The sequence below is a fragment of the Cyanistes caeruleus genome, unplaced genomic scaffold, assembly GCF_971803275.1.
Source record: "Cyanistes caeruleus unplaced genomic scaffold, bCyaCae1.hap1.1 HAP1_SCAFFOLD_161, whole genome shotgun sequence".
NCBI lineage: Eukaryota > Metazoa > Chordata > Aves > Passeriformes > Paridae > Cyanistes > Cyanistes caeruleus.
Genome location: NW_028255953.1, coordinates 1 through 17,731, shown reverse-complemented (window position 1 = coordinate 17,731; position 17,731 = coordinate 1). Strand labels below are relative to the sequence as shown.

The following is a 17,731-nucleotide window of genomic DNA, read 5'->3' as shown; positions in this document are numbered from 1 at the left end:
GCACAGGGGAGGAATCTCTGGCCTGGTCCTGCTGGCCACACTGTTCCTGATCCAGGCCAGGAGCCATTGGCCTCCTTGGCCACCTGGGCTCACTGATGGCTCATGCCCAGCCTGCTGTCCATCAGTGCCCCAGGTCCCTTTCTGCCTGCCTGCTGTCCAGCCTCTCTGTCTCCAGCCTGGAGCACTGCAGGGGTTGTTGTGGCCAAAGTGCAGGACCCGGCACTTGAACTTGTTAATCCTCACCTTGTTGGGTTTGGCCCCTGGATCCAGCCTGTCCAGGTCCCTGTGCAGAGCTCTCCTACCCTGCAGCACATCAACACTCTCAGCCAACTTGGTGTCACCACGGTTCCATGGGGCCCTAGAGTGTCACAATGGTCTCCAGGATTCCATCAGGCCTCCCATCCATCCATCTTTGGATTATACTGGGAGTGACTGGACTCATATTGGGAGTATCTGAGAGTGACTGGCAACATACCTTGCACATCATCCCCCATACTGGGGGTGACTGGGAGAAACTGGGAGCACGCTGGGGGCAAATGGCATCATACTGGGACTGACTGGGTTGATCTAGCCAGAGGCAACTGGGACCATCTGGGGAGTGCTGGCATGTGACAAGGATCATCCTGGAGCTTCCTGGGCTCATATTGGTGTTGAAAGGGAGCAACTGGGATCTCTGAACACCACAGGTTCTATTGTAGTTGATAGCTTGAAATATATCTTTTCCCCTCTTTTAGTTGTGATTTTCCCCCCAGCTTCTCTTTCTCCTAACTGTTTACCTGGTGTCAAGTTCCCACGGTTACTGAAGTTTCTCTCCTCAGCCCCATGGCGAGAGGCCGGATAGAGTAAAGAGAAGACCCTGTTGGCATTTCCAGATGCTTGAAGTTTCTTTAGCCCAGGAGACCCTTCTTTCCAACACGGAAGTTTGTAACTTTGCTTTTCCTGTCCCAGAATGCCTCTGAGCTATGGAAGCTGGGAGGGTGTGCTTCCCTTCCCTTCCCTTTCTTTCCCCCCTGTATTGCCAGGAAACCAGCCTCCCCCCCTCTCCCCCTCTGCCCCTCTGTGGAGAATACTCCTACACCTTTGTGGGCATTTGAAGAAGTTGGTGTCTGCTATTTCTAATCTTGGTGTGTGTAACCTTGATTTGTAGAAAGTTTGTAAGATGTACTAACTGAGAAAAATAATTGGTTCTTTCTCTGACGTTCCCTCCCTCCGAGAAACCCTGTGAAAATACAACCCCCAGACCCCAAATCCTTGGTCTCTCGTCCTTTGGATTCCCCTTCACAGAAATAAACTGTGGAATGCAAACCAGAGAGAGTCCCCCCCTGATTTCTTTACTCGCTCTATAGACTTGAATTCTTGAAGAAAATCAGTGAACCCCACAAACATATGCTGGCTCAAAACTGAAGTGAAAAGAAACCTCATCACTGAGCCAGCCAGGCCACACTCGAGAAGATCGAGGCAAGGTTCCTTTCCCACTCACTGAAGAAGGAGCTTTGCAGTATCCATGTGTGAGGTGACCTTCACCTGAACCAGACGCTGATAAAAGAAAAAGCTGCCTGTGCTGGAAACTCCCACACAACAAGTCAATACCAAGAGAGCATTTTCCTTTCACAACTTCCCTCCTGGAGCCACAGTCCTTTTGGATCACACAGCAGGCAAGAAAACAGCACAAAATATTAGGCTGTGTCCTGTTTTTTGGCTGGACCAGCAAACGGAGGGAGTGCCAGGGTCCACTGCCACAGACTCTCCTCTTGGGGAACAGAACCCCCCCAGGCTCCATTCCAAATGCTGTGCACACCCTGCTGGCTAGAAACAAACCCCTTTTTCAAGAAGTTATTGGCAGGAACTCTCACAAACATATGGCATTTGTGATAAGCAGAGACCCTTCTGTTCGCCTAAACAGGTAGATACGATGCTTTGCAAAACTATGCTTTGTGGAATCAGGATGAGGTTGAAGGTTGCTACTGACGCTTGCATAAATCACTAACGGCCTTGCGAGCTTTCTTGAATTCCAGAAAGTCACCAAAGATAAGCCTTAACAGAAAACAGTGAAGAAAGGTCAAAAGGATAAGACTGAGGAAGACCTATGATCTTCATCCCGCGACCACCAGAAGGCAGAAAAAGACCCCCTAGCAACCGGACGCACATGCACAGAGACGCCTGAGAAAGGACACGTAACCTGGAAGCCGGGTTAAAAAGGGGGAATACGGAAACCAGTGGCGCGGCAGTTTCACAGAGCGGGAACTCTCCTGCTCCCCTGTCGCCCAGCGCTGATCTTTTGCTTATTGCTTGCTTGCTGTAATTAATAAAACTTTTCTCTGATTGAACCATATCACTCTCTTGAGTGAATTCATAACAGCATTTAATGGCAATTTTCTTTGAAAATCACCTCTGTTCCAAAGGAAGAACAGAAAGCCCACAGCAATCCCAAAGGCACATATGGTGCACCTGGGGAAATCCTCGACTTAGGGGCCGAGTGGGTGAAAAAATACCCATAAGATGCCCCAGTGTCCAGAGTGCACACTGCAGCAACCACTTGCTGGATCATTTTGGCTGTGCTGCACACGTCTGCAGACTGTCTGTCCCCCTGCCAGGACAGAAGGACACCCGTCAGGGGCTGGGCAGGCTGCTGAGAATGCCTCAGGCAGGAGGATCCTCAGGCAATGAGCAGGCACCCAGAGCCGCTCTGACACTGAGGCCTCTGTGCCCCACAGCAACGGGAACACCACAAGGACACGGCAACGTTCCTGTGACATCACAGCAGCAGGTCACCCAAAAACCTCCTGGAAGGTTCTCCTGGGTCACCAAGGAGCACAAAGGATCCTCAGAGGGCACAACCTCTTGCCCTCCAAAGGATCCAAGAGGAACTCAGAAAATGCAGCAAACGAGGACACCCCCCCAGCCCAGCCTGGACACTCAGAAGGAACAAAGATGTGACCAAAGAAAAGGAAACACAACTTTTGGTCACTGATGCTTCTGATTAAAACCAGCAAGGCTTGTTCCCTCTGGGATCTTTATTCTAGTTCTAAAAACAAACAAGGTTCTCTGCTGTAAATGTACAGGAAGCAGGAACTTGGGGGAAAAGAAGGATGAGAGTGCCAAAGCCTTGTGTGACTTCTTGGACATCCTGTGGCTGAGGGTGTCCAAGGCAATGGACTCACAAGCGGGGTCCCTGCCCTCTCAACTGACAGCTGCCATCTCTCCTTCAGCCCCACACGTGGCTCAAACAACCTCCTGTCAAGGGCCTCCATCCACACATTCCATCACCAGCCAGAGATGCTCATCAACCAGGTCACCCAGCATCCCTGAGGCCACAGCAGGGAGTGCTCCTGGCATCTGGTAGAGCACTGTGGCTTTCCTGGGATCCTTCTGGTGTCTGTGGTTGAGAGGAGTGGGGTGGATGGAATCAGGATGGGTCACAGATCAGCAGCAGAACTCTCAGCAGAGTGATTTGGGCAACCAAGGACTAGCCACAAGTGCACAGCAGCCTCACTGGGAATGTTTCCTGACTATGAGCAGCCTTTCAAGAAGCTGTTTGAGGCTGAGATCAGCAAAGCACTCACCCTTTTCTCTTCCAGCAATACCAGATTCCAGCATAGCACATCATCAGGAAAAGTGCTCCACCAGCCACAATGGCCATTAACTTAATCAAACACTGTGTTCCTCAGCAGAAAACTCTTCTCATGCTTCTCCAGATATTGTGAGCTTGTCTGGTGGTGCTGGCTGCATCTCTGGGAGCAATGGGCAGCGTGAGCCCGTGCTGTGCTCCACTGCTGAGCTGGCAGCACGCTGGATACGGCCAGGATGTTCTCTGTTTCCCCAGAGCTGGGGCCTGCAGGCACCTTGCCACCCCTTGGCACAGGCTGTGCCAGCCAACAGAGCCCAGAAGGCTGAGAGCAGAGCCCGGGGTCAGTGCAGCTGCTTGGGCAGTGGCTCCTTCCAGGGACATGGGCCAAACCCATCCCTGAGCAGCCACTGCCACCCCTGACCCGACCTGCCCAGTGACAGCTCCCACAGCCTGTGAAGAAGAAAAAAGTTCCTTTCTTTCCTATGAAAAAGTTCCTTTGTTTATTCCCACTACCTGGAGGGTCCTGTATATAGTAATGCTCTTGAGAATCTGATTATTTTAAATTTTTTTGGTATTTTTTTGTTTGTTTCTTTGTTTTTTGTTTTTTTTTCCTTGAGACATATAAGACAGTGTTACTGTTTTTAGATTTGGTAGGTCTGTTTTTTCTCTTAGAATGTTTGTTTTCTTATAAATCCACATGTAAACTTATTTGTAGTTAGGTATTTTTGTTTCCCAAGCAGTTATTTTGACAATCTCTTGTTCACTTCTTAGTTAATTTTCCATTTATAAACATTTTTGACTCTGTTTTCATAGGAATAAAAAGATCTCAGATAGCTATATTTTTAATTTTGTTGACATTCTCTCTCCCTGCTCCCAGCTTTTACTATTACATGTTTTAAAACATCCCTGAGGATAGGTAGAGTTATTTGGGAATTGCTTGGTTTAACCTGGGAAATGGATTATTAATTTTGGTTCTCTAAACCTACATTGCTTCCAGCTTCACAGCCACAGTCCTGATATGTTGCTCACTTCATGGACGCCTGTGTGAATTGAAACAATGTTTGTGAGGCAGCTGAAGAGTTCAGGCTTCAGGAATTAAAATTCCTGGGAGGAAGAGGAGGAAGAAAACATAAAATCCTGTTTCAAAGATTGTTTTTTCGTTTCTAGTATGCCAGAAGTATGGTAGGCTGCAGCTGTCTTCCAGTATCATTGAATTAGAAAAAAACTCTCTCCAGGGCAAATTCTGCAACACTTTGCCTCACAATCCATCAGCCTTAATTACACAGAGAGGTTGGTGTTAATTACAATCCGATTAGAGCAAATCAACATTGTGTGAATGGCAAGGAGAATTTGCTTCTCAACAGATGAATATGTCCCACTGAATAATGAACAAAATCTGCCTTTCCTTGGAAGAAAGTAGACATGGAGCAATGCAGTATTTGTGTTTTATCCAGTGATAAATGGGGCAAGAAGCTGTAACAACTCACCTGTTTTACAGAACACTGTTACCACTGAAGATGAATAAATCACGCGGACACAGGTTGAGGTGTGGTGAAAGAAGAGCAGAGTTTATTTTTCCTCCCAGGATTTATAGGCTTGTGACCACAGCCAGGGATTGGATGGTCAGGATAACACTTTTTCACTGCACTGGCCATGAGAGATGCCCTTCACAAGACGTGTAACAGAGAGAATGTACACATATCTATGTTTACAGTTACTGTCCTGGGAAAGTCCTTAGAAAACTATGTTAGCAAGCTCAGAAGCTGAGTTTTCAGGGTGACATCTCACCCTTTTTGGTTTAACAAAAAGAAATGAAAAAAGAAAAATGAACAAAGAAACTAGCAACATTATAAACAATCAAAAAGATAAATAACAGGAAAATACAATACTCCATATAATCAGAAGGCTGTAATTTCAGGGTGATATCTCACGCTTTCGTTATTACAAAAAACAAACAAACAAACAAAAAAACCAGAAAAAAAAACAGAAACCCCCAAAAATAAATGAAACAAATGTCCAACATCAACACCTGCTTGTGGATGGCTCTCAATTTGGTCACAGAGGCAGAATCCATGGCCAAATTGAAAGGTGCCTGGGAAAACCTATGAAATGCTATGACAGCAGTCTGTAATTCTATTAATTGGGCTGATCCAGCCTCATGACTCTCCAAAAAAAAAAAACAAACTAAAAACAAAACAGCGACATCAATGGAAAGATTAATGTAATAAACTCGAGGAGCAGAAACTGCTCAGAGAACTTCCTCCAGCATCTACTGTGCCTCTGAGGTCAGTGTCAGAGGTGACTTTAAAATCAGAGTCCTCCTTTTAATAGACCAAACAAGGGAGACAGTTGTGTTGTGGTCAGTCCCATCTAGGGACACAATCATGTGAAAGTCCATTAATATTTGGACATCATTCATGCAGTGTCTGCACTGAATGCAAAAAAAATTAATTGCACCTCCAAATGCGGGACTGTTTGTCCCAAAATTATTTTTGACCCTCAAATAATTTCAGGGAGGTTATAGAGACGAGCAGCAGGAAACTGCTTGCAAACTCCAGAGAGGGCTAGAGCCTCATATCATCGGCAAATGCAGGCAAATTTTCACAAGCCTTATGGCAAAACCTCCATTGATATCTCTGTGTGGGCTCAGCATCAATGATAGCTGGCACCAGAAAGGCAAATTTTGGTCTGTCATTGGGATGCAAAGGAATCGTAAAAACAATCCTTCAGATCCATGATGAGGACTAGCCAATCAGCAGGAAGCATGGCAGGTGAAGGCATGCTAGCCTGCAACATCCCCATGCTTTCCATCATAGCAGTAACTTTCTGGAGGTCTTGCAATAACCTCCATTTCCCAGACTTGTTCTTGACACAGAAAACAGGAATGTCCCAGGGACTGGTTGAAACTCCAGATCACTGTGATCCAACTGTTCTTGCATCAAGTCACGGATGGTGTCTAGTCTATCATGAGAGAAGAGAACAGAATCTGCTGAACAAAGAGTCAGTCTCAAGTTCTTCTTTGCATGGAATGTGTCAGCATCGGGTCCAAGGGTCACTCCGGGGGCCCGTCAGCAAACCTGACAATCGTGATATCCATGCCAGTGTCAAGAACCCGCAGAAGCTAGTCTCTGACAGCATCTCACCAAGGATGGACAGGGTGTTGACCCATTCAGGATGACCCCTGGCTGTCAGAACAGCAGTCCAGTGACCCAGGGAGGTCCAGGGAACCCGAAGCCACCATCTCCCCGCAGCTGGTTCTCAGCTCTGCGAACATAAAACTCAAAAGGCACAAGGTGAGCAAATCCAGGTCCCGCAGGGATAGGAACAGGAGGGGTGAGTGTGGAACTCATGGCAGAAATGCACCCCAGGAAATCCGAATCAACGTCTCCTAGGTGAGCAATGATGCCTTGAGCAGTGGCATTCAAGCACGCCACAAGAAGAGCACTCATTCCCTCATCCACCGGACCAAAGCATTTGGAAGCACATGGAATGCCTGATACGCTCAGCTGCACAGTCATTTGACAGGAGGACAAAGTCCACAGGACAGCCGAAGAGGCTCCAGCAGCCTGGGACCCCTGGCCCGTCAAGGCCACCGGCTTCGCCCCCGCGGCAGCACCACCTGAGCCAGTGGTAAACAGCTCAGGACCTTGGTCTGCCACAGCCACAGGAGGCGACAGGGGAGGGCCGGCTCCAGCCGCAGGCTCGGGTGATGCCTGGGAACCTGAGGCGGGGGGGGTTAGAGGCAGCTCAGCACAGCCTGCTCCCGGCGTGGTGGGGGCAGCACTCGGAACCGCCCCTAACAGCGTTTCTTCAGGGGCGAAAGGTCCAAGAAGCGGTGCCGGCCGCTCCTGCACTGGAACAGCGTGCGCGGCTGCCGGCGCGGAGCCCGGGCCCTGCCCGTCCCCCACCACGGGGCAGGGCACGGCCCAGCCGCAGCAGGGACACGGGACAGACCCTGAGGCATCCCCCAGGCCCCCCGTTCAAGCACCCCCCCATCGGTCTGTGCCGGGAAAGCATACGGAGGAGGCGAGCCCGCCCCGGGCTTCCACCGCCGGGGCACGGGCCGAGGTGGGTGTTGCTATCCTTCTCCCCGACGCGACCCCTCTGTCCCACCCTCTGTGGTGAGAGCTTGCTCGTCTCAGGGCACAGGGGGCGGAGGGGGTCCTGGAGTGGATACAACACGGACTCAAAGTATCTAGACACAGGAGGCTCAAACTTGCTGGAATTATCCCAAGTTTATTGTCTGTCGTCCATCCGGGACAAGAGAGAGAGCGAAATGCTCTGGGTCTTATCTCTTATACCAGGGGGCAGGGGTGATTAGGGGATGCAGGGAGGTCACAGCCAATGGGAAGGGGGGGGAAAGAAGGTTCTCAGGTAGGAACTAACATTACACAAACCAGAGGTGAGTTTTACCCTTGGGAGGTACCAAGATTTTTAGATGCACTACAACAGGTGGGGCTACACCCCCCGGGTCCGCGGCGCCCCTGACAGCCTGCCGGCAGGGATCCAACCCCGCCCCGGGCCTACACCGCCGGGGCGCCGGCTGAGGTGGGGTCACGCCCACCGGTCCCGCGGCAGCTCCGTTCAACCCGCCGGGGGCCCCGGCGATCCCGGGGGAGCCGACCTCGGGACCCAACCTCAGAATGCCACCACACCTTTGCCAGATCCCCAGCAACTGGAGCACCTGGGGCTCATAACCGACCAGCAGAGCCTTAATCAGGGAACCGCCTAAAGCCTCCCAAGCCTACTGCGAAAAAATCGCTTCAACCACAGGGAAAAACCCCTCAAGTCTGCCATACTCACACAATTGCTGAAAGTCAGCATACGACACATCAGTCCCTCTCTGATCATGCACTGCGTGCCATATCTCCAGAACCAGGCCCTCCCTAAGAGAAAGCCCAAAACCATCCATAGCCACAGGCTAGACAGTACCCTGTAACACACGTGCAAGACACGGCGAGGCCACCAGATGTTACCGCTGAGGATCAATAGATCACGCGGACACAGGTCGAGGTGTGGTGAAGAAATAGCAGAGTTTATTTTTCCTCCCAGGATTTATAGGCTTGTGACCACGGCCAGGGATTGGATGGTCAGGATAACACTTTCCCCCTGCACTGGCCATGAGAGATGCCCATCACAAGACGTGTAACAGAAAGAATGTACACATATCTATGTTTACAGTTACTGTCCTGGGAAAGTCCTTAGAAAACTATGTTAGCAAGCTCAGAAGCTGAGTTTTCAGGGCGACACCCCCTCTCTGGGCTGCTGGGGCTCCTGGCAAGCCAGGAGGCTCCCCTTCTCTGGCCTCACCACTCTGGCACCCCAGGAGTCCTGGATGGGCAGCACTGTCTGGGCTCCCTGTTTCAGGCTCCTGGACTATCCCTGGGCCCCCTTGTTCATGCTCCCAACATCTGCAGGCTTCGGGAGCACCCCCAGCACTGGCACTGCCAGTTTCTGCTGCCCCCATTGCCGCTTTCCCTGCCAGCCCTGCTGGTCCCGGGCCATCCCCACGCGGCTCCGGGCTGACAATGCAGCCCCTGAGGCGGGCAGAGCAAGCCCCAGCACGGGGGGAGCCTGCATGCTCCGCTCCCTCGGCAGCCGCGCCCAGCCCCGGGCACAGAGCTCCGGCAGCCCCCATTGCCGCCCCCTCCCCAGAGACCCCCGGGGACCCCCGCAGCCGGGGCTGCCTCAGAGCCAGGCAGCCCCCGAGCCCGGCTGCGTGGCCAGGGGGGCACGGCGAGCCTGGGGCCTCTGTGCCAGCGCTTGTCCCGTTCTCCCTCAGCCTCTGCCCGGCCCGGCCCCCCGAGCCCTGCCAGGCCCCGCACGGCCACGGCTGGCCCGGACCGCTCCCCTCGGAGCCCTCTGCGGACACGGCACCGGCCCGGCCACACGGACCCGCCTGTGCCGGGAGCCCACGGGCCGCCCAGCGCTGCCCGGGCCTCGGCCCCGAGCACAGAGCTCTGCCCGGGGGGCTCCCGGCCCGAGGCGGCGGCTCCGGGCCTGCCCGGCCGCTCCCGGCTCCCACAGCCCGCCCGGGGCCGCTCCGCCCAGGCCGGGGCTGCGCCAGCGCTCCCCGCACCTGCGGGGCTGCAAACCGCTGGGCACAGCTCACAAAAACACATTCCCCCAGCCCCACAAAAACACCAAAATCACAACCGGACATCTCCCCCCACAAAAAAAACATCCAAACCCTAAAACCACAAATGCACCGCTTCCACCCTCTCCTCGTTCGCCTTCCCAGGGACCCCGAGCCCGCGGCAATGGCCCTGGAGCGGGACAAAAAGCTGCTCCGGCCGAGGCACTTTGAACACCCTGAGCTCTCCTCAGGGGGCCCTACAATACCCGCCAGTGGAACTTTGCCGTGCAAAGGAACCATTTTGGTGCTCCCTGCGGAGGCCAGAACTGAAGCTTTGTTCCTTTGGCCTCGGCCAAGAGACCCTCGGGCTGTTTTCTGCACACACTTCCAGCCCCCAGCGCTTGCAGCAGGCGCTGCCTGCAAATGTCCCACTGCCAGGGCCCTGTCCTTGCTGTCACCCGCTGGGGCTGGCCATGAACAGAGCTCCTGCACTTGCATTTCCAGCTGCTGTGCAACCAGAGCTGAGGGATCTGCAGGTGCCTGAATGCAAAACCTGGCAGAGGAGCCTCTCTTGAGGGGGAAATCTCCCCCTCCTGAGCCAGCCCGGGGCAATGCTGCCATTCTCTGCTGCTGCAGCTGCTGCTGCTGCTGCTGCTGCTGGGGCACCTGGGGCTCTGGCTGAGCAGGAAAGGTGACCCTGAGGCAGGAGCTTTCCTTGGCTGCAGCAAAGGCTCGATGCACCAGGACCTTCCCGGCGCTGTGCTTGTTTGTTTTTTCCAATTAACTGTCCCTGTCAGCTCTGGGCAGAGCTCTGTAACTGGGTGTGACACTTGCCTGTGGCACTGTCGGGGTGGCCAAGGGGACCTTCCCTGAGCTGTGTGCAGAGGAATCCACAGCAGCCCAGGCCGGGGGTGCTCAGTGGCCGCTCAGTTCCACTGACTGGACGTGGCTCTGGCCGCTTCCCTTGGAGCGTCTCCAGGGAGGGAACGCTGGGGCTGCTGGCCCGGCTGTGGTGTCACTGCCAGGGGAACGCTGGGGCTGCTGGCCCGGCTGTGGTGTCACTGCCAGGGGAACGCTGGGGCTGCTGGCCCGGCTGTGGTGTCACTGCCAGGGGAACGCTGGGGCTGCCCTGGCTGTGGTGTCACTGCCAGGGGAACGCTGGGGCTGCTGGCCCGGCTGTGGTGTCACTGCCAGGGGAACGCTGGGGCTGCCCCGCTCCTGCCCCACCCCATCAGCTCTGTCAGCGCCTCCAGGGCACACAAAGGCTGAGCCAAAGGGTGAGAGCTGCACAAGGGGCTGAGCTGGGATCTGGGACCCATTGGGATCATGGAGTCCAGCCCCCGGCCCTGCACAGACACCCCAACAATCGCAGCCTGTGCATCCCTGGCAGCGCTGGCCAAAGGCTCCTGGAGCTGCGGCAGCCTCGGGGCTGTGCCCATTCCCTGGGGAGCCTGGCCAGTGCCCCCAGCCCCCTGTGGGGGAAGAAGCTTTTGCTGATCTGCAGCCCAGCCCTGCCCTGGCCCAGCTCCAGCCGTTCCCTCGGCTCCTGTCCCTGCTCACCTGGGCAGAGATCAGAGCTTGCCCAGAGAAGCTGGGGCTGCCCCTGGATCCCTGGAAGTGTCCAAGGCCAGGTTGGAAGGGGCTTGGAGCAGCCTGGGATAGTGGAAGATGTCCCTGCCATGGCAGGGGGTGGAACGAGATGAACATGAAGGTATCTTCCAAGCCAAGGCATTCTGTGATTCTGGGATTTTGGGAGAGATGCTGAAGCTCTGGCTCAGCTTTGTAATAAATGGAATTGAATCGTGCTAACTAAACTGTAACTATTTGGAAAGTTATTTAGAAGCAATCAAAAGGATCAGTGCTACAACGCACCTCTGCAGATGTTACATGTTAAAATTAAGGTGCAGGATGTAGTTTAGAAGATAAGTGATATACCAAGTTGAAAACGGCCTTGAGATGGACAAAATTAGAATGACTTTAGGCATAGGGCCTGAAAATCAGTAAATATCAGACTAATTAGTAGACTTACATAACACAACGCTTAGTATGCACGCGCAAACCTGTAAGGTTATCCAAAGGACAATGAGGATGAGGAGAAGCCTTCGCCCAAAGACCCCCAAAAGAAGACTGAAGACCCCCTAGCAACAAGTGAGGCATGTGCTGTGAAGAAAAGTGATGTAAAGTCAGAAAAATCGGAAATAGGAGGAGACTTAGGGGAAACATTAACGAATATGTATAAGCATACAGTATATAAGTTTAGCTTAAAGTGCTTTGTTTTCGATGTGAGGCAGGGTGGGAAGCCCCCTCCGTACCTCGGTCAGTTTTGTACCTCAGGTGGGGTGAGAAGCCCTCCCTGTACCCCAGTCGGTTTTGCTTATACTTTAATCATACGGAATTACTTGCAAATTACATCTATAAATTGCATTTTTTTATTAAATTGTATTCTTTTACTAAATTGTATTCTTTTTATAAGAATTTTTTATTCAATTTACTAAATTGTATTCATTTTTAATTAAACTGTTATTAACTCAAGAGACCAAGTTGTCCAAATTCTAATTTCATTTAGAACAGTTTTATCTCACCCAATGTCTAGACCCAGCAGCAGCCATGGGTGGGCTCCTCCCTCTCGCTGTGGCTGTAACTCACCCAGGAGCAGCAAGTGAATCCTGTCCCTCATGGGCCAGCGAGTGCCAGAAAGGAACATAGAAAGGAACATTGCTCCTTGGGGAAACACAATGTCCTTGGGCTTCAGCAGAGCATTGAAATGGGCCCCCTCAAGCACTTCAGCTCCAGTGAAATCTCCTTTACTGGGCTGGGCCCAGGAGATCTCCCAGAGCAGCTGCAGAGGAGTCACTGTCAGGAGGAGGGACATTTCTCAAAGTTTGATGTAGATCAAAACAAGCTCTGTTGGTAGCTCATTTCTTTTAGTGTTCTAAATGAAATTAGAATTTTGACAACTAGGTCTATTGAGTTAATAGTAATTTAATAATAAAGAAAAAATGGATAGAATTTAGTGCATTGAATACAGTTTTGGTATAAAAGAAATACAATTTAGTGAAAGAGTACAATTTAGTAAATATATTCAGGTATATATATATATATATATATACATATATATATATATATATATGTTTGTATATATATATATAGTTTGTCAGTAATTAAGTATGATTAAAGCATAAGTAAAACTGACCGGAGTATGGGGAGGGCTTCTCACCCTACCTAACGTACAAAAAAAGCAATTAAAACTAAACTTATATACTATACGCTTCTACATATTCATTCATGTTTCCTGCAAGTTTCCCCCTACTTCCAATTTTTAAATTACTATTCTTCTATGGTCCATGCTTCACTTGTTGCTAGGGGGTCTTCAGTCTTCTTTTGGTGGTCTTTTGCTTGAAGGCTTACACTCATCCTCATTGTCCTCTGGATAACCTCACAGGTTGCACGTGCGTACTAAGCCTAGTGTTATGTAAGTGAGCATTGCGCTCCACTAATTAGTCTTATCTTTTATAATTTTCAGGCCTCATGCCTAAAGTCATACTTTATCCATCTCAAGGTCGATTTTGTCTTAGGACATTTCTTATCTCAAAATTACATCATCTACCTTAATTTTAACATGTAACATCTGTAGGGGGGTACATCTGCCTTGTAACACTAATTCCCTTGATTGCTCCTAATAATAACTTTCCAAACAGTTACAATTTAGTTAGCACAAATCATTGCCATTTATTACAGAAGGGTGTGAAAACAGGAGCATTGTTTGGTGTGGCCTCCTCTCTGCCTTTCACACCTTTCAGCACTTTGACTCAGCCATGAGCTTTCTCCAAGAGTGCAGTGAAGCAGCTGCTCCTGCTCCCAGCTCTGGCTCTTCCCAGTCTCTGACCCTGCCTGGTTTTGGCCCTCTTGCTGTGCCCTCTGTTCCCCCAGGGGCCCTGCCCCAGACTGAGGGATCAGATCCAGGCACTGCTGCTGCTCCCTCGGGACCAGCCCCAGTTTGGTTGTTGCTGGCAGTGCCAGCAGAAGCCGTGACTAGAGCAGCAGGTGCTGACAGTGCCCCAAGGCCTGGGGCTGGAGGGGTCCCTGGGCTGGGGCTGGGAGGGAGCTGCCCCTTGTTCTCCCTCTGCCTCACACAGAGCTGGGCCGGGCACAAGTGGGGCAGCAGAGCCAACAGGGAGCCTGCGAGTCTCTTCCAGCCGTGCCTGCTCAGAGTTTGGCCTTGGAGCTCCAGGTGGGCAAAGGCAGCTGCTCTGGCCCCTCTGCGTGTGCCCGTGTTCAGCACTGCTGCTCCATCAGTCTGTGCCCAGCAACGGGGAAAAGCCTCAGCCCTGCAGGGCGGGGAGCTGCCGGGCTCTGCCTGAGCAGCTCAGCCAGCGCGAAGGGAGCTGCTCCACACGGGAACCAGAGCAAAGGGCATGCCTTTTCCAGGACATGTTTTCTGTAGAAAAACAAACAAACAAACAAACACGAAAAAAACATGAAAGATAAAAATTACTCGCAAATGTGTAGTGAAAAATCTTCTATAACTCTGGAGTAAGCAAGAAGTAACTGATCCTTTGAAAAAGAGAACTCGGCTTTGATTTTAGTTACTTAGTTTGTACATGTGCTAGTGGAAGGGATCCATTAGCTGCCTTCCTTTACAGATTTGATGGATGTTTTCCAATATTAAGATATTTTACACTGCAGTTAAAGGAATAGGAAATTGAAATACATGTTCTTCATGACTGTGTCTTGAGTGTCAAAATTTTGCAGTTTGAAACTTGGACCTAAAGCGTTGCAAATGGAAATGATAAATCCCAATGGACTGCGTGAATGCAGCTTTTCCTATGCGATGTGCAGCACTCCAAGGACTTCCTCAGTGGGGCTGTGGGTGCTTGCAGCTTTGTCCTGTGCCACTCCAGGATGTCATGAAATGGGACTTCACCTGCCACCAGCCCAGGTCACGCTCTGCCACCAGCCCAGCTCCTTGGACCTTGTGTCCCCAAAGAAGACACAAGGTGTTTCTGCTGCTCCACCTTTGCACAGATCCACAGAGAGCTGGGATTATCCCAAGTCTCGTGTCTCCATTGTGCCATATTCCTAAAGAACCAGCAGCCCATCCTGACGAATATGGTGAGTTATGTGGATGGTTGTCAGCTCCCTTTCCTGCCTAGAAATCCTGAAACTGCTTCTAAATGCTGTTCCCTTCAGTTCCTGGACACCTACTCACACAGAGCTGGGGAAAAAATCCCCTGGCCATGGCTTACAAGGTGAGTTATGCCAAAGTTAGAGCTCTGTGGGAAATCTCTATCCATCCCTATCCTTTTAATATAGCTATACATGGGGGTGTGCATGGATGTGTCTTGTATGGAAAGGAAGGAGTGTGCAAACAACGTGACTGACACTTTCACCCTCTGTGTTCATTCCATACTCATGGGTACAAAGATATTATGGAAACCTTTGCAAGGACAGACCTTCTGTCCATGGATACAAAGATATCCCAGAGCCCCTGGCACAAAAAGACCCCTCTGTCCATGGACAGAAAGACATCCAAGAGCCCCTGGCACAGACAGACCCTTCTGTCCATGGATTCAGAGACATCCAAGAGCCCCTGGAACCAACAGACATTGCTGCTCTTCAGCCAGTGACAGGATGAGTCCCTGAGCCTGGGGCTTGGCCTTCCTCGTGGTGAGGGGCATCAAGGAAGGCTGCAGTGTGATGGAGATTGTGATGGGCTGGGAACTCACTGGGGGAAAGAAGGGAGCAGTTGTGAAGTAAAAGGCAGGTGGGGGAGAGAACTGTTCAGAGAAGGGCTGAGCTACAGCTTGAGAAAGCTGAAGAATGACATTTGGGGTCATCCCAGATTGATGTCATTTCAGAAGTTATGGAACAAGTTTAATTTTGGGGGAGGTGTCATGTTTTCCTTTGGAGGTGGACACTCTGCAGACTTGAGCTGCATTGCCAAAATGCTCAAGTCTCTGCTGGAGGTCACACTGTTTCTTCTTTGGCTGATCCCGGCCCGGTGCTGAGCCCAGCAGAGCCCTGGCAGAGCCCAGAGCAGCCTCAGCATCCGCAGAGCCCGGCTGCAAGGAGAGAAACCAGAAACCGCCCGTCAGCTCAAGGCTCCTGTCCCCTTGTCCCAGCCACCCACGGTGCCCAGGCCATGCTGGCCGTGCTCAGAGCTGAGCCCAAAGCTGCCCATCACTGCTGCCTTTGGGAGCAGAGCAGGAGGGCAGGACATGTGCCCAGCCTGCAGCCAGCCACGGCAGATCCAGCCCCTCAGCAGCTGCCCAGAGCGGGATGCTCCTGTGCCCACTGCCATCTCCCAAAAGCTCTTGTCCCACCCATGCCAAGGAGATGAGGACCCACCTCACACCATCTGCTGCCAGAAGAAAAGCTGGTCCCAAACGATGTCCTCAGCCTTCTCCAAGGGCACGGCCCATCCACACCACAGCTGGTCCCAAGCACTTCCCGATCCAGACTGGACCCCACCTAGAATTCTTCCTTTAGAAAAACAAACAACAAATTAATGAAAATAGGTTACAGACAAAAAGGGGAAAGAAGAAAAAAGGTAAAAAATCTTATTTCTGTCAGGAGTTTAAGGAAGGCCCAACCCCTCCATTCTAGGGAAAAACCCACCCACGGGTGAGGGAAGCCCATGCTTTCTCCCTTCCCCCCTGCACTGTCCCCCAAAATCACAGTGATCCCAAAGCAAAGCAGGGGAGTGGAGCAGCCCAAGCCCTTCCTTGCCTGCACAGCAAAGCAGCCGTGCTCAGGTTCTGGAGTCCCACCTGTGCTCCTGCCATGGGGGTTTGTTTGTGTTGGGCTGGCTGCCCCAGCCCCAGCCTGGGACACGGTGGGTGCTGGGGGCTGTTGGCAGGACCAGGAGCCCACTCCCATTTCGTAACCACCCCAGCCCACACCCCGAGCCCTGCCAAAAACCAGCTGGGCAGCCACTGAAGAATCAGTTGCATCCACCCCAGCAAAGGGGAAACCTTTGGTTCCCGGCCAATGCACAAATCTGGGAGCATCCCCCTGGGTCTGGACTTACCTGAAAATTCTCTGTGGAGCCTGGCTTTCAAGAAGGTGCCAGAATCAAAGTCCATCATCGCCAGCTGCCGCTGGCCAGGTGGAGGAAGAGGTTGTCATCCGTGCTGTTGTCCTCCATGTCCCCAGCAGCAGCAGCAGCAGCCCCACCTGGTGCAGCTTCTCCAGGGGCTCCTTCTTCCCTGGGGTGACACCAGGCTGTCAGGGTTCTGCCCAGGGCCCAGCTGTCACTGAACCAGGACAAGCAAAACCAGCTCAGATGGCGGCCACCAGTGCTGGGCAGAGCAGCTCAGCTCCAGCACAAGGGCTGCGTGTTCTCACTCGATGAGCCCTGTGCAGTGACACAGGCAGGACAAAGAAGTCTGGGTTTCTTTGCTTCTGATTGCCAGGGTATGTGTGGAGCTGTAACTTACCAGGTCCCTGCATCACTGTGCCCGTGGCTCTCTCCCTTCTTCTATGGCTGATGAATATCCTGCATCCAGGGATCACAGAACAGGTCTTCTAATGAGGGCCTGTCCAAGTAGTGCAGGGATAAACACCACCTGATCAGAACTTGGCAATCTGGGGAGAGAAACCACAAACCACTGGTCAGTTGGAGAAGGCTCCTGTCTGCTTTGCCCCACTATACCCGTGCCCAGGCCACGCTGGATGTGCCCAGAGCTGGGCCTGAACTTTCCCATCAATTCTCTGTTTTGGAGGAGAGCAGGAGAGCAGGACATGTGCCACCTCCTCAGCAGCTGCCAGAGTGGGATGCTCACGAGCCCGCTGCTGTCTCCCAACACTGGTGTTCCCCCCGTGCCCAGAGATGAGGATCCACCTTGGGAGAGCCGTTGTGGCAGCGGGAGCTGGCCCCAGCTGATGTTCCAGCCCCTCCTGAAAGGGTGCTTCCCGCAGACCATCTCATGCAGCAGGATGCCCAGGGTCCAGACGGTTGCTGCCTCGCCATAATACCACCTGAAGTTGGTCCATTCCGGGGGTCTGTATGATCGTGTTCCTATGGAATACGGATGGAGCTCATCAGGGGGATGCTGCTGCTCCCAGAGCCTGAGCCCAGCATCCCT

At 52.2% G+C, this 17,731-nt stretch overlaps 1 long non-coding RNA gene across 2 annotated transcripts; it reads right to left on the bottom strand.

The window, feature by feature from the left end:
- Positions 1 to 15,487: 15,487 nt before the first annotated feature.
- LOC147645841 (uncharacterized) lies at positions 15,488 to 17,701 on the bottom strand. 2 transcript variants are annotated; one of them, XR_015282113.1, is made up of 5 exons: positions 17,488 to 17,701; positions 17,084 to 17,231; positions 16,675 to 16,900; positions 15,993 to 16,127; positions 15,488 to 15,706 (listed from the first exon to the last, which is right to left on the bottom strand). It is a non-coding gene; the product is annotated as an uncharacterized LOC147645841 (long non-coding RNA). The 2 variants fall into 2 exon arrangements; XR_015282114.1 differs by having other exon boundaries at positions 16,675 to 16,852; positions 17,488 to 17,700.
- Between the last annotated feature and the right edge of the window lie 30 nt (positions 17,702 to 17,731).